General features: G+C 40.3%; 1 protein-coding gene across 19 annotated transcripts in view; it reads right to left on the reverse strand.

Annotated features, from left to right (window-relative positions):
* Positions 1-18,101, reverse strand: part of BNC2 (basonuclin zinc finger protein 2) — a 455,230-nt gene that overhangs the window by 245,431 nt on the left and 191,698 nt on the right. The gene's annotated exons all lie outside the window — the stretch shown is intronic.

Raw genomic sequence — 18,101 nt, forward strand, 5'->3', positions numbered from 1 at the left:
TTGTAAATCTAACTAGCCCATACAAGAATAAAATCCATAATCAGGCTCTTGTTGGTTCCACGCTCCACTCAATGGAGATAGGCAGTACAAACAACCAAAGTATTGTTACTGGACAAGATAATCAATAACACAGTTAATTGAAAATTAACAGCAGGACTTTCTTCTCAGTGCCAAATGTAGTCATTTGAGGTAGTCACCTTCAACAGCCCAAGAAGGAGGCTGATTCTCAATGAACAGAAAGTGAGTTTTATCTGAGCAAATAGTACTTCCAACTTCCTGTCAACATAATTAAATCAAATATGATATTTGGTGTTTTTGTAACATTCTATTTTCTCTTATCCTTCATGGAGTATTATTTAGATACAATCAAACAAAAAATGCTTTGAAACCAAAACAAACATTTATCAAATCCTTAATATGGAATGTAAAAAGAAAGGTGTATTTCAGGCTTACACAGAAAGAAGGCAAAATAGTGACTTATTTGAGAACCTACAATGTGCAGGGCACTGTTATATACAAACATGAACACAATTTGATTCTTACCCTCAAGGAAAGCATTTTTTGAGCTAAGCTTTTTTATATATATATTTTTTTTCTCCAATCTGTTTGCCACAGAAAAATTCTGTTCAAATACGTGACTAAAACTGTATTCCCTGTGTGAATTCTTCCTTGCTTCGTCTGTCCTCTGTGACCCCAGAGTACAAAGATCAGCATGTTTCACCTTCATTCACTCGCTCATCAAGCAATTATTAGGCACCTTCCTTCTCTGTGCCAGGTCTAATCACGGGTGCAGAGACACCGAAGATGAACAGGTCTTACCCAATCCCTTGAGGAGATCACAGTACACTTCTAACAAGTTGCTTAGCACATAGCACGGATTCCACGGAAACACCGGCTTATTTTTATTCATCTTTGTATTGCCAGGTGACACATTATGGGAGCTCAGGATGTTAATTCAGTGCCCTATGAAAAGATCCTTAGAAGAGAAACCAGAAGACCAGATTGTGACTGCAGTTTGCCATTACGACACTTGGGACCACCCTTCATCAAACAATGAGGTGGCTGTCCCTGACCTAGGTGATCTTAGGGCCTACTACAACATGAGTGAATATTCTGATTCCAAAGTAAGAGGGCTAAACTTATTTAACAAATGCAGGATATGCTTTAAACAAGTTTAAATCCATCTAAGCTCTGATTAGTTGAATGACTAGGTCTGGGCTGAAATCACATCTTGAAACATTATCGTAACTGGTACTGTGGAATTTACTTTGTGATTTTGATTTATTGAATTCTTTTCTTGTCTCCCCTTACCCATAGATGTATAATTTGGGTCTGCTGTATTCTTTCAAAGGAAGAATTGGCAGGGTGGTGGCTGTTACTTAGGATAAGTGTGTAATCTCTCTGACTTTCTCTTGTTGGGCAAACTGCCCAGTGAATATCAATTTTTTTAAAGCTACAAATATGGTTTTAATAGATTCACAGATTAAATTATTAGAATTCAGAGCACGTCTCTCCCAGGGTGAGCAAATAATTCACAACAATCCATGTGGATGCAAAATAGATGACAATGGATCAATCTGTATGTGAGTAAGTTGACACAGTGGTTTACTGCTTCTCCTACCTCTCCAGACCCTTCCCCCCAACTCACAGGCAATTTTCATATAAAGAAAAATGCCTCAGTCTATGTGAGTTCAAATTAGTCATAATACCCACTTTGGGGACTTGGGAAGACTTACTGTAAATCAGCTACTCAGGAACCACATTTGACATATTTTGGTTATAGTGTCACAATATGTTGCCTAATACTGTGCATATTGATTGGACCTTGGAATTATAATGGAAAGCAACTGCCATACATTGAAAGTGACCAACCACAAAATAGAAAATTGTTCCTGAAGAGCCCACAAACAGAATAATGGTCTTTATAATCTAAAACCCCTTAGCCTGTAGATGGTATACTCTATCACATCCTTAGGTTGCATTTTTCCCCAAAGGTGCTAAGGCATCTTAACCTCAAATCATCCACCTGTCCAACAGAAAGTTCTGGAGAGAAAACTGAATTCTTTCTCTATTAAAGTGTGCTGCCTATTCCGAAGTAGAGCAAAGGATCAAATCAAAACAACTTTGCACCAGATAACAATATAATAACCATAAATTCATATTAAAATCTGCTTCTCTGTTGTTTCTCTCACCTAGTCTTTTACCTTTTTAAAAAAATTATAATAATTTATTGAGGGAATTATAGTGCAGTGGATTTCATTTGTATGAGATCACTTCCATGTTCCTATACAGAGAACTGTTTCCTTCCCCCCCTAAAATATCATTCCTACAAGGAATAGTTCTTTTGTAAGAAATACTAATATCAGAAGAAATTAACACAGAGAAAGAAATTTAAGACCAGTTCACACACTTATAAGAAACAATGGGTATGAGAGGCTTTAACTGCAGCTTTGAATGGATGGCAGGAAACTGATGCTATTTCATCTCTTCTGCAGGATCCATGATAATGGTTACAACCTTATGGCTCCAGTAAAAATATGTAACTATAATAACATAACATATATAATAATTGTATAACTCGATGGAAACAAACTCTTTTGTCAGATAAGTACTGAAAGGATACATAATGTTTTAATCCCACTGAGTAGTAGCTTTTAGTTTTTCCTAACACTCTTCTCTGAATCTTCACTAATCTATCATGTGTCATGGCTTAATGGGAGCATTAACTACACCTATTGGGGTTCCTAAGACCATTTGCAAAACTGCAGTGAAGATCTGGGTTTACTTTTGAAGGTCTGAAAGAGCCAAATCACCCTGTGGCAAAATTCTGCTAAATAATTCTGTTTCTAAGAAGAATATTAAGAACAGGTAGAAAGTTAACAACTCTTACCTCTACCACTAAATCAAGGACACAGAAAATAAGTGGGATGATGCCTGTAAATGTCTTATATGCTTCTGTTTGCCTAAGCAACAGACTCATGTCAACAGAAGGCAGTGCATTACCTATTCTACATCACTCTGGTCATAGTAGTGAATGACTAAAATCATTGAAGACAATGCAAACAACCCTTTCATATAGCAAAGTGGTGGCAAAGGCATCCTTGAACTCACCTGAGAAGCACAGTACAACAAATAAGGAAATCAGAACAGCAAATAGCAAATATCACAGAGCTCACAAGGCTTCCATTGCAAAACCAAAACTAATATACGTGTTCCTACAGAAAACTAAAATCTCTCCCTGTCTTTGTTGAGCTATATTGACTTCCCCCTTTATAGCTAAACAGCACCTCACCCTGAGCATGCCCCATGTGCCTTACTCTTCCTGACAACCTAGAAGATGTGCACGCACAAGTCAGAAGTGTGGGGAGTTGATGCCACTGTGTGAATCTGTCTGCAAGAGGACCCAGGCTGGGTCAGCCCCCAGATGACATCCTAAATGAACAGACGAAACAATGCCTGGCTGGATCAGAATGGAGAGAGGGATGAGGCGGTGACATGATTTACAGCAAAAAGGAAAGGATAGGCCAGCGCTGGGGCTCACTAGGCTAATCCTCCGCCTTGCGGCACTGGCACACCGGGTTCTAGTCCCGGTAAGGGCGCCGGATTCTTTCCCGGTTGCTCCTCTTCCAGTCCAGCTCTCTGCTGTGGTCCGGGAGTACAGTGGAGGATGGCCCAAGTGCTTGGGCCCTGCACCCGCATGGGAGACCAGGAGAAGCACCTGGCTCCTGGCTTTGGATCAGTGTAGTGCGCCGGCCGCAGCGGCCATTGGAGGGTGAACCAATGGAAAAGAAAGACCTTTCTGTCTCTCTCTCTCTCATTGTCCACTCTGCCTGTCAAAAAAAAAAAAAAAAAAAAAAAAAAAAAAAAAAAGGAGAAAAAAAAAGAGAGAAAGGATAAAGGATAAAAAGGGAGGAACCAGGACAGCACAAGGCTGTTCTTCCCACCCAGAAGCACAGTGGCCTAAGGAGAAGCCACACTTAATAGGGAAACTCTAAAGAATGTCACTTGTAACCTTTCCACAGTCAGCTTTTTCCATTACCACCAGGGCTTGCTTTGACAAAGGGTCAGCAGACCACATGCCAGAGTTTTTATCAGATCTGGTCGTATGCATCACTGCCAGCTGAAAACGGACATGTGCCCTCACACTGTTTCCTCAGTTCACTAAAACCTGCTTCCCATCAGATCTGAGACGCAGGATCTGGTTAGCAAGCAGAGGAGAGAACCTACCCTGCGCTAGTCCCCTCTCAAACCCAAAGGTGTCCTGTTCCACCACGTGCCTCAACTTCAGTCAGAAGATCCCCTGATTTTAATACCCATTTGACAAGTGTTGTCCTGAAAGGCTTCCAGGAAACAGACCCAAACTCCATCAAATATATCTGCACAGCTCAACAGTGACTGAAAATTCAAGTTGCATAATCCAGAACAGAGCCAAGTGTAACAGGGAAAAAGTACCCATACACGTATTGTGAGGTTGTCTTACGCCAGAGCTTCTCTCATTAAGCAAACTCTGAACAAATCGCTCATGGGTGATTGGTCTGAAATCTTTTAGTGGTTACTGATTCATAAAACCACATAAATAATACATACTTTGCTAACAGCCAGGGATGTTGCTATGGCATCACGGATCATCACTGCTGAAACAGTGAGACCTGTGGCACTCCTACAGAGATGAGACAAAAAACTTTTTAAAATTATACATCCAAATATCTGATTTATCAGATTTTTATCAGATTTATCAGAAATGTTCAGCATCAACACAGACCAAGAAAGAAGCAACAAATCTTCAATGTTCAGGACGAAATGAAATCATGAATGAGATTTTATGGTATCACATTCATAACCCATCCATATGCTAAGGCATAGGTTCTGTTCTATGAGATTCTATAGGAATGACAAATTTCAGTCATCAGACACCATTCACAAAAGATCTTACAAAAGGGAATGTCCTATGACATTTTGTTTTTGTAAATGATTAAATTAGGGGCCAGTGTGGTGGCATAGCAGGTAAAAGCTGCAGCCTGTGATGGCCAGCATCCCATATGGACACTGGTTCAAATCCAAGCTGATCCACTTCCAATCCAGCTCCCTGTTAACATGTCTGGGAACGCAACAGAGGATGGCCCAAGTGTTTGGATCTCAGCATCCTCATGGGAGATTGAAAAGAAGCTCCTGGCTCTTGGCTTTGGCCTGGATCAACCCTAGCCATTGCAGCCATTTGGAGAGTGAACCACCAGATGGAAGATGAAGATAACTCCTTGTCCTCCCTCTGCCCCCAACATAACTTTGCCTTTCAAATAAACAAAATAAACCTTTGTAAAAATGATTAGGGGCCGGCGCCGTGGCTCAATAGGCTAATCCTCCACCTTGCGGCGCCGGCACACCGGGTTCTAGTCCCGGTCGGGGCGCCGGATTCTGTCCCGGTTGCCCCTCTTCCAGGCCAGCTCTCTGCTATGGCCAGGGAGTGCAGTGGAGGATGGCCCAAGTGCTTGGGCCCTGCACCCCATGGGAGACCAGGAAAAGCACCTGGCTCCTGGCTCCTGCCAACGGATCAGCGCGGTGCGCCGGCTGCAGCGGCGGCCATTGGAGGGTGAACCAACGGCAAAGGAAGACCTTTCTCTCTCTGTCTCTCTCTCTCACTGTCCACTCTGCCTGTCAAAAATAAAAAAATAATAATAATAAAAATAAAAATAAAAATAAAAAAATAATAATAATAAAAAAATGATTAAGTTATTGGGCACCATTACCAAATTCTGTTGAAGAATAAAAGATTGCCATGGAATAGATAAGCAATTTGAGAGCATGGTGAAGAAAATGTACATTCCTGTTTTCCCAAAAGCAAAGTTTTCATTTTGGAACAGAAAGAAACCAACTTTGTGAAATCAGGGAGGAGACAGGGAAACTAGGCAGAATAAAACAATACTAAGCCAAAATTCTGCAATCAAAACCTAAGACACTAACAATTTTCCTTTGCATGAGGATTCTTGCTTAGTTTTTAGTTTTTATTTTCTTAACATGTTTCTGTTTTCTGTTCTCCAGGTAACAGAAGTACATTCAATTGCATACAAAAGAAAAGAAATGGTCCTTACAGATGTTAGACACAGATTTAAATGACTAATAGTTAGAAACATATTTCCTTTGCACATCAAAAGAAAAGAAAGACTTTGTTTAGGAAATTCCTACTGGCTTCATTTGTAAGTAAAATTTTATCTTTATTTGAGACCAGTAGCACAACACAGTTTAGCTACAAGACAGCAGGCAGTTCTTATAATGAACTTTGCACAGTTTTGTGAAAATAGTATCTGAAGGCAGTTCTTTATTCTGGGGTCAGAAGATGAGTGGTTAAAAAAGAATAAAAAGCTCAGGGAACATTCAGAGATACAAAGTAAAAAGCCAGCCAACCCACAAACTGAGGGGGGTAGGCGGAAACATTCTTGCTAATTAAAATTTCCAGTTCCTATGGTCTTCTATATACACACATCCCAGTCAAGAAAGACCTGCAGGATCAGACCTGTACCCAGAAAAAGTATACCATCATCACATTAATTGTATTATTACTTCATAATGCTAGCCAGCCAGGTTTACACAGAAGAGATTAAATAACAAGATAACCTTATAAACAATGCTCATTTCATCAGTGTACCAAATAAGTCTGATTTATATCATTGACTGTTCCTCTAATTAATTTATGCATCCACATGCTTTAATTTATACAGACAGACACCTACACTGGGATGGGGAGAGCTATGTTTTCAATGTCTTGAACTTTGAGATGGGTTCATGTTTAGTCTTCCCAATGTTGCTATTTGAGTTCCCCCACACTTCAAAAATGAAGTGACGGTTAACATACCTTGCATTAAGGCTGAAGCCTGCAGAGAGAAAATATTTTATCAAACCCAATACCTATGTCTCCTGCCAACTTTTATATGTTTAATTTTAGTTGGTATAGCTTTACCCAAGCTGGCAACTAGAACTGATCATTCCTAAGTTCTGAACCTCCTCTTAACCAATATTCCACTAAGAGCCTTTTGGATGTAAAAGTTCACCTAGTATTACAGAATGAATTTTAACCCCCTGTATTTTAATACAGTTGCTAGTGAGTTGGTGGGGGAAGGGGGTGTCAACTAATGTTAGAAAATATATGACTTTTACTAACACTGTGGGTTTGGAGAGCATTTTAAAACTGCACTCCAGGATGCTGGTTCACAACATCAAGTTCCACTAGTAAACAGTTAGAAATGGGGAAATTCCAGAGATGAAGCAAAGTTCAACTCATCCCAATGTCTTAACAAGGAAGACAAAAACAACATCTCTGAATACAGACCCACATACAATACACTCTCAATGACGTCATGGGAATGCCAGCACTCCCTTAAAACCCTTAAAAAATAACACTGTAATGGAGTATCCTGGTGTCAGGATTATTTTAGTTTAGTCATTTTACAACTCCCAAGGATAGTTTCAATGTGGGTATGAGGATGTCTGTTTACTTTTTCAATAAGGCAAGCAAAAAGGTTTTTACTTGTCTTTTACATAACTTTTATTTATGTACTTGATTAATGTTTATTTGCAGGACCTAAATACAATAACAGATGTCAGCCATATTATCTGTTTCTGATTATCAACTCCTAGAGGGCAGAGACCCTAACTGCACAGCTCTCTCTTTATAGGATGCAAACACAGTTCCATACCCAAAAAGGCACTTAAGGGTAGTTTTTATAATAACAATGATTTCAAGGGCACTTAGTCTGCTAATACACTCTGTGAATCTCCACTAGCATCCCCTGAATATGAGAGAGCCCCACTTTTCTGTTCAGGGCAACTGCATCTTCTGTCTGTGATGGAACTGTGCTTTTCAAACAGAGATTATTTTAAAATGAGACTACTTCTAGTCCTGAATGTTCAAGAGTTTACTCCTGAACAAGACCTAAATTCTATATTACTAATTGACATGAGAAAGATAAGTAACAGCCAGACCCAAGTATCATACTTCTTCGCATTTAATAAGTGCATTTTACACATTACAAAGGAGGATTTGTCATTTTCATGCGAGAACATGCTAAGACCTCACTACAGCACCTACAAATACAGCCCCTTTGCATTCTGTACACACACACACACACACATACACACCTCTTTAATGAAGTAGGACAGATTCCTGCATTCTCTATTTACATTCACTTGGAACATATCAACAAGGGACAAATTGAATTAATAATTTAATGTAGCAAGAGAAAATCCTAAACACCTCTATATAACACTTATTAAACTCTAAAGGCAAAGAAATCAGTAAATAGTATTTTAATGACCTTAGCACAATAGAAAAGGACAATGTTTTACAAAATGTATCACCATAGATAACTCTTATAAAATTTCTGGGCCTCAGTTTCAAAATCTGTAAAAGGAACACACTGCGTTACATAACTTCAGATCATTTCCACATTTAAGTTTTGGAACTATATGAAAAACACTGAGTCCTACAGAATCAACATACAAAATCAGATTCCATTATCTTCTCAAACAAAAGGTTTTTCTTTTGTGAGGGTGAGTACTATGTGTTCCTGATGTAAATTATTGATTGTGACTACCTCCAGCAAGATACACAAACAGAATGCCACTAATTATTCTTAGATATATAAATATATATCCACAATATATCCATATAAGAAATATGTGTTTGTACATACAAATCCATGCACATGTACATAGCCCCCAAACAAACACGTAATTCTCTTGATTCAAGCCAAGGATTAAAACACTTTCTGTTTTTCTCCCTTTTCTTCCTTCTATGATACTGTTCTTGCTATGGCTTAGGAACTTATATAAAGTAAACATAAGCATCTTATTGAACATTTCATATATTAACAGTGGCAGTTCCAACATGAACAGCTTATGTTCAGATGGTCGTCGGAAATCTACATCAATTCTCTCCTAGCAACACTGGTATTGGACAGGGAATGCAGAACACAGTTGGGTCCTCAGGCAGTTCAACCAAAAGTTTATTTAGTCCATAATGTACCTAAAACACTGAACTAAATGTACAGGAATCCACAAATTTAATGCTATTTAAGCAGCCAAAGTAGAACAGGAGTGAAATAATAATGAAGGTCTTGAAAATATACAAAGGCACCCAGTTCATACCCCACCAAGATTTTTAAAAGGGTGGGGGGGGAATCCCTTAAGTTCATAAACTGTTTTTCCCCCAGTTTTTACAAATACACTTCCAAAAGAAAACCTCAAGCAACGGGTAAACATATGCTCATTTTCTTATTTGTTTTGAGAAACAAATAGAGAAAGCAAAGCAAAGACAGAAAGAAAAACATATCTCTTTCTATGGTCACCATGAATTCCTTTTTTTAGGGGAAAGTATAAAATTGTCTTAAATTGAATATTTCAATTGTCAAGATGGAGGAATTTTCAGGAAAAAAAATTTCCTAAGTTTATTCTGCTTATCCACTAGAAGCTAGTTAAAAAAAAATCTAACAATAATGCATTCAGTATTAACTATGTGCACTAGGCAGAGTGCCTTATATACTTTCAGATACTATCTTTTTCAATCCTTCTGACAGAGCCAGGAGGCACTGAAAAACTTCCAATTCTATCATTGAAAATGCAATTCAATGATAAACACACACAGAAGAAATATGCTAAGTACTGGTTACTCCATAAGACTTCAAAAGCAAGCCTAAAGTTAGGAAACCCAAGTGTTTCAATCTGAATGTCTTCTTCCTATGACAGGAGTACAAAGTAGATGGTAACCGAGAGCCACAAACTTCTGGCTGACTTTCACCAATAATTCCATTCAGCAGGAATCCAAGGCAAGGCAGGGAATACAGTGAGTATTCTACATTCCTTGTTTTAAAAAATATTAACCCAGGTTCATTCACATCCTTTATAAAAGAATCCACCTATGGCCACACAACTTTATGTCAAAATGCAATGTAAACTTTCTAATTTTACTAATTAATAAATATTGGATATCCCTTCATTATTAGCAGGAAATCTAAGGCAATAAACGGAAACACAATTACAGTTCACATCCACGGAGGATGGAGAAGGAGACCTGGCTGAAAGGAGAGACAAATGTAAAAATAAAAATTTAAAAGTGAGAACAATGGAAAGGGAAAAGAAAACATGGAGAAAGAAAAGGGGAAGAAATAGAGGAGACATACAATTAGGAAAAGAGAAAGGCAATGGGGTAGCCCAGGGATGGAGGAAGCAAACGGAGATAAAATATTAGTAGTGAATCGGCTCTTGTCCAGAGCTTGCCAGAGCTCCTGACCACAGCCTGTATCTGTTTTCTGACAGACGGAATTACCTCTTTGATGATTTTTTAAAATGTTTTCTGTATCTAAGCAGTCTCATTGTATTTTTCCAATTCATGTTTATGTTTAAATAAATGTTCAAGTTTGACAATTTTGCTATGTGTAAAGGAATGACTTACTTTAGAAAATGTACTGTGGAGCTACACACCATTGCTCAGTTTAGTGCACAAAACCTCAGAGCTGCCCCAACATTCCAAACCCCACAGTCTGTCCTTTGTGAAGAAATTGAGGCTCCCCCTTTCCATAGGGCCTGACATCTACATCTGAAACCAGTGTTCACTGATGCCAAAAAGCCTTAAAGATAACGTTCATTTGCTTGAGGACTAATCCATCACCCAAGATCTCTGTCTTACTCACAAGCAAATAACACCAACGTGGATGTGCCCCAAGTGTCCAGGCGACATCCACAGTTGGGCATCAGAAAGAAATTGTTCTCCTACCAACAATTTGTGTGCACTGCAAAGGCAAAGAATGCAGTACTCACAGCCAGACTCTTAGAGTAGTGAGGTGTGTGACAGTTCAGCCTGCACCCCCACCCCCTGCCCCCTTCCCTGCCTCCTTCTGCCCATCCAGCTACCCATCCTCTGCGTGCACAAGGACAAATCACTGGTCCTTACTGTATTCCTAAATACCATAAGAATTCCTTCATATAAAAATTCACCAAATATTATAGCACTTTCGATATATTGATCCTACAAACTGTAACTCTGTGAAGTGGTTCTACACGATGTCATCACTACACGCAACTTGTTTCATTTACAGTATCTGTTTCACTTCTACTCATGAGCTAATATAATTCAATTTTTTTTAACTGCACACAGGCTGCTAGACACATGTGCATGGCAAATGGAATCTGAACTTAGCTTAACAGCCTCATTTATTCCTGATGGTTTAAATTATTTCATCACAATTAATGACACCCCCTCAGCTTCCTGTGCAGCGCTGCCAGATGTTCCGAGACCACAAAGCCGCTGTCTTCTTTGACGGCTGGTGACAAGTTGTCCTCTGAAGGACGTTCCCTAGGTGCACCGGCCGGATGACACCTCCACTGCTCAGCACCTCTCTGCCTCCCAGAGTCACCATGGTGAGAGCAGGCAGGAAGGCTGCAGCAACGGGCAAATGCATTTGCGAGGGCAAATTATGTGAAGTGATCTAAACTCGGAGGAACTTGGCTCCTGCCACAGGAGTTCCTAACCTTGTTGTTTTATGAAAGAGCCCTTTGCCTCCAACTTCCCAATCGCTGGCATGAACTGAGGGCCTAGGGTGGTGTCAATCCCGGGGGAATGTCAAAGAACAGGAATAATACAGACTTTTCCACAGAGACCTTGTTGGTCGTTGATCATTTTGCAGTGGGGCTGTTGTTTCAACTTAACCCCCTGTCATGACCATCGTCCCGGTTTTTTGAGTGAACAGTGTGAAAGGATGGTTTTCAGCCGTCTTTCACAGTCAATCACAATGTCCAACAGAATCGAACAACACGTTGGAAACCTGCGGTACATATTTGCATACCCCTTACTTGGGCTTAGCAGGATTTATTCTTTTCAGGGGTTTTGGCTTTGGTTTTTTTGTTGTTGTTTTTTGCTCTCTGTTGTGAGGTTTTGCTGATGGCTATTGCTTTATTGAAAACCAGACTTCACACGTTCTCTATTTTGATTCCGAATGGGCACAGCTTTTACCTTAACAACAACAAAAAACCTTATTTTTTTCTCAGGGCAGAAGTTGAGAAATAGTAAACTCCTCATTTGAATTCCATGTGAAAATGCGAATGCACATACTCACCAGTAGTAGCTTAAGAAGGTAGCAGGAATAGTAAACACGCCAGCAGCTTTCCAATAGGAATCCAATACTACAGATCTAATTTGGAAAGCATTTCCATAAACTGGAGAACATGTGGCAGACATTTTATGGATTATTTTTTAAACGTTTTTTAAAAAAATGCTGATCTTATTCAGGGAATAAGGGGCCTTTTCGTTTGCCAAAAAGCGTAATAGGAAAACAGAAAGGCCACCTGTGTCAGCCCACCCTATAGTACGAACATGAGCTATAAGAGCATTTTGGAAAATATTTTCAAACTGAGACGAGGAAAAAAAATCAATATCTATACAGAGCCCAAGCAGATGCAAAAGGCTTCTGTGTGTGTTCGTGATTATGTGTGTGGCCTGCACGGGCTAATTTCACACACCCCCGAAGCTGAGTGTACTTTCTCTTTTATGTGCTACTTGTGATTAAAACTGGAGCCTTAGCCACATCAATGTTGACAATGGACACAAACGCGGGATCAACAAATCAAGCCAAACAAGTTGAATTTCCTCCTCATACACAGACAAGGCTTTTTAAATCCTAAATGACCGCTGAATTTATCTAGATGCGCCACAATTGATATCTTAACAGTTGCCTCTTAACGTGACTTCTTGGGAAGCCCTATGAAGCCCACAGCCTAGTTTTGATCAGAGCTGAGGCCCTCCGTGGGGAGGTGGAACGGGGGCATGCCTGCAGCTAGCAGACAATAGGAAACTCTTAGCACTCCCAGAGTTACATCAAATTTTCCACGGACCAAAACTTACACGAAGAGTTCAATTACTGAGAGGTAGATAAGTAAAATAAACAACTAATTTCATACAGTGAAGTGGGGAGAGCATCATATGGTCCTCATTCTGTTGTCTCCAAACACTTTATCGGAGGAGGAAAAGGAGCTGCGTAAACTTTAAACTCTCATGTAGGGATGTATTGCTTGTGTGTCCCTGGCAGATGTGGAAAGGAGATGAAATGGGCAAGGGAGAATCAAATATCCCATCGCTGCAGGTTTGCTGGGGGAAAGCACTGCAAAGATCTCACATCTGGCAATCATTTGTCAATAGCTGGAAAGAGAACGGCAGGAAACTTTCTGGCTCTTGGAGAAGATGAAAAGACAAAAACCATGTGTCACACACACACACACACACACACACACAGTCACTCTGAAATGGTACAATGACTACTACACTTATCCTCCTCCCTGCACCCCCCCCCCCAGCTTTAATGATCTTCAGATATACTCTACTCCATGGTCAAAAACATGCAGTCACTTGACTTGTTAAAGCTGCAGTGTATGTACATTTTTCAAATAAACCCCAGGGCTGATGTTAGAAAATCAAAATCAGTCAAGCATAGACCGCCTGGTACTTTGGGCAGGAATCCTTGCGGTTTAGTCAATAAACAGAATCTGAATGAAAGACACCACAGTAACTAGACAGTAACGTTTTGAACACTTCTTAACCTGAAAGAGGGGATTGGGGGTTGGTGCCCTGGTGACCAAGAATGGAAGGGTACCAGTCCACTTAGGTCATCCTACCTGTGACATAACTCTGGCACAAGTTCATCATCGCACGCACACACACACACACACACACATACACACGAGGGGGTGAACTTACAACTTGGGTGGATGATGAAGATGGATTTGGGGAGAGAACAGATTTTGCTTCTTAAGCAGTAATTATACATATTTTAATAAGGTAGTCAGAGAAACCTCAGATTCTGTTTAGAACATAATGGTGTTAACAATATAGAGAATTTGCCGGCTTTGTTACAAGTTCATAAAAATGACCAGCTTTGCCCCAGTAGGTTTATCATGTAATAAAAAGTTTTCAAAGACCCTACACAAAATTAGTATGTTAATTAACTTCTTCAAAATCACAGGAAATTAAATGTATTCATGGTGATCGATAGACTTCAACGGGCAGCTCTTGGTTCACTCTTTCGTTGTGTTTAACTAGCAGCGGCCGCCAAGCTGGTCTCTGTGATTCCTTACGTGAATGCTGCAGGTTGTTTAATAACCTGGCAAATTCACAGTAGCTTGTCAAATTATTACAGGAACAGTGTCATCACTAAACAAGCCTGATCACGGTTAATTACAATGCAGACCAGAGAGCAGCCACAATTGTTCATTAATTACAGGAAGCACCTCATTTAAATTTTATGGAAATTTACACTTGCACCCCGGTATGTCTGGAAAAAAAAGTGAACCTTCATGCATTCACAGAAGCAAAGAGTCGGTGGTTTATGAAACATCACAGTAAACTGTGTCTAATATGGCACTGAAATATTGGTTCATTATTTACTCTAATTTTCTAAGCACTTCAATGGTGAAAAATATCAAGTCAGACCTCACAGTGTGGACTCCCAACCAAGAAAAAGAAGTGTACTGAGTGAAATGTAGCAACTTAATACAGAGGAGACACAGGCTAAGAAATGCACCACTTCTCTGATTAAAAATAAAATATTCACCAGCAATTAAGGGAAATCTCAATTAGAATAACCATTTCCTAGAAGGTAATTGTTTAAGAATATTTTGCAATTCTTTGCTGCTATATGTCAGCGAACCTCCCCAGCTAAAGAGTACCCGCTTTCATACTACTTCAAAAGCTACTCAGGAAAATAGAGAGTGAATCAAAGTCTTGAGTTCCAGCTATTATTCTAAATCAGGTGTATTAACACGAAAATATGACAGATGCCCTTGTAAAAGTCAAGTTCAACATAGACTTAAAGGATGACAGTCACTCAAAGATTCATCCATCCATGGAAGAGTACTGGGGATCTTTTAACTATTAAATCATAAAGTTTCTAAGGAATCTGAAATGTAAGGGTTAAAAGACAAGGGTTCAAAATGAACTTGGGAGCAGGAAGGGGTTCTACCAGTTGCAAGAACATATCAGCAAAAAAACCAAAGTAAACCAGGTAAGAGCACGTGTGTCTAAAGAAAAATCCTCGTTTAAAAAAAGAATACAAACAAATCATGGCTCCTGAACCAGAGTGTAGAGGAGGCTACTCTTAGAACCAGAGAGACCAAAGAGCAAATCCTCTAGTGGTCAAATGCCTGTCCCTGGGGGAAAGCTGGCAGGATGGTGCATGGCCCTGGCAAGTCCTGGTGTGAGTTCCTACAGCACAGAGCTGAACTAAAAAGTAAAAAAATGGCTTAACCCCTAGTGCATGCAAGTGTGCATACACACTGACACACACACTGAGCAGGATAAATGCCATAGCAAGAATGAAAACAGTTTAAGCTTAAAAAAAACACCACTCCTGGAATTATTAGCTGGTTAAGAATATATTAGGTGTCAAGTTTATTATGACTGACATAATAGGGGTATGTACTAGTGTTTCTAAAATGTATAGGAGTCATATTTAGGAAGGAAGAAGAAAAACAGAAAGAGAGGAAGAAACATTTTAAGTGGATTCCAGTTAATTACCAATTCACCATAGCTGACAATTTTTAAAATTTTTATTTATTTGAAAGGTGGAGGGGGGGAGGAGGGAGGGAGGCAGACTTGTTGGTTGCTTTTCCATCTACTGGTTCACTTGCCAAATACCCACAACAGCTGGGCCCATGCCAGGCAGAAGCTAGGAGCCAATAACTCAAACTCAAACTGTGTCTCCTACATGGGTGGCAGGGACCCAACTACTTGAAGCACCACCTGCTGCCTCCCATGGTGCACATTAGCAAGATACTGGAATTGGAAGTGGAGACAATACTTGAACAAGACACTCCAATACAGGATGCGGGCATCTTAACCATCATGCCGAATGCCTGCCCCAGCTGATGATCTTTTAACAGCTTCAATCTTTCTACTCAGTGCACCACAATGGTGCTACAAGATGAGGTATCCAATGTATACTTTCATTATTTTGGCCAGGAACTTGCTCCATGTTAAACTGTCAATATCACCCTCTATTGACTTAACAACCAGAGTTTCACTGAAACTTGTAAATATACATTTTTATCCTTTGGTAAGTCAAAATAATGTGTTTCATGGGTCTTTCACAGTTTTATTTCACACACTAACATCTGTAAAACCACTTCTTGTTGCATTGTAACACAAGGTTTAAACATAGATCAGCCAACAATCACCCAGAACCTAACAACCTAACAACCGTTCCAGGCAATGTGCTTGAAGAACATCATTTGCCCTACCCAAAGAAGCCTCTGGTATAAAAACTCTTCCATCACGGCATTTATGTGTCACATGCAAGCTGTTAGCTTTCTACAACCAGGAAATCCATGATCATGGCTCATGTGTGTCACACCTGCTTCTCTGTTCTATCACAGCCATCCACCACCCAGACAGTATATCAGCTTGGGGCACAGCAGTGTGCAGGTGGTCTTCCCTAGGCCAAGAGCAGGTGTGCAAGAGATGCTGTACCCTTCAGCACCATAAAAATGGAAACCTCCCCCAACGGCCTCTTCCCACTGTGAAGAAGTCAATTTTTAAAACTGTTCTTTCTCTTCTCACACGGGTATCTAAATCAGTAAAAATGGTTTAAAACAGAGCTCGATCTACTCATCCCATAAGCCTGAAAATTTCAAAAATGATGCCAAATGGAGGTCCTAAAAACACAAAATTAAGAGTTTACTCATGCCAAGGAATGTCATCCATACTGAAAAGTCAGCCTCTTTCTTTGTATCAGCATACACACCCCTTAAATAGTAAAAGGTGGCCGGCGCTGCGGCTTACTAGGCTAATCCTCCGCCTAGCGGCGCCGGCACACCGGGTTCTAGTCCCGGTCAGGGCGCCGGATTCTGTCCCGGTTGCCCCTCTTCCAGGCTAGCTCTCTGCTGTGGCCCGGGAGTGCAGTGGAGGATGGCCCAAGTGCTTAGGCCCTGCACCCCATGGGAGACCAGGATAAGTACCTGGCTCCTGCCATTGGATCAGCGCGGTGCGCCAGCTGCAGTGCGCCAGCCGCGGCGGCCATTGGAGGGTGAACCAATGGCAAAAGGAAGACCTTTCTCTCTGTCTCTCTCTCTCTCACTGTCCACTCTGCCTGTCAAAAAATTTTTAAAAAAAGAAAAAAATAGTAAAAGGTAAATGGGCAGCTGGCCTCCTGGCACAGGCTGCTGTTTGTGACACCAACATCCTTACTGGAGCAATGGTTCAAGTCCCAGCTGCTCCACTTCCAATTCAGCTCCCCATAAATGTACTTGGAAAAACAGCAGGTGATGGTCCAAGGACTGGAGCCCCTGTTTCCCATGTGAAAGACCAAGAAGGAGTTCCAGGCTCCTGGCTTCTGCCTGGCCCAGACCTGGTTGTTTTTGGAGAGTGAACCAGCAGATGGCAGGTTGATCCCTCATTCTCACTTGCTCCCTCCTCTCTATTGCTCTACCTTTCAAATAAATAGATATTTTTCAAAAATAAATAAAAGGTAAATAGAAAGGGAAACATATCTGTAGCCAAGAGATCATATCCATGTTTTTGTTATACATAAAACTGCTTTTAATGCCTCAAGACCACACAAAATGAAGTAGAGTCCAAGCCAACACTTCTACAAAAAATTGTACTTTGCAACAAGTCTCCCATGCTTATCGTTAAATTCTCTTTTCTTTTAAAGCCTCCCATTGGATAGCTGCTGTTCTCCTGAGCTTGGAGACCACAACACAGGAAGCACGACTTACTCCTAACTGATGCCCTTGTTAGCAAAGGGTAATGAAGACTTTAAAGCTGGTATTTAGTATGTGCCTGTTCTGTGCCAGGCCCTGTGCTAACGCCTGAATACAATCAATTTTTTTTTTTTTTATAAATCTCCGTTTCAGAGACAAGAAAGCAAGAGTTATTTAGTTACATCAAAAAGGTCCCCCATTGTATCAATCCAGGGAGTCAATCTTTGGAGACCCCGTCTTGGCTATCACAGTATATATTTCTTGAATGAATAAAACAATCTCTAGTTGCAGACAAATCATCCTGAAAAAGACCTTTTGCTGCACATGTGTGACACTGGTGCCTCCTTTGCACCTGCCACAATGATTGT

The sequence above is a fragment of the Oryctolagus cuniculus genome, chromosome 1, assembly GCF_051225735.1.
Source record: "Oryctolagus cuniculus isolate XC-2025 breed Fujian yellow rabbit chromosome 1, ASM5122573v1, whole genome shotgun sequence".
Taxonomy (NCBI): Eukaryota; Metazoa; Chordata; class Mammalia; order Lagomorpha; family Leporidae; genus Oryctolagus; species Oryctolagus cuniculus.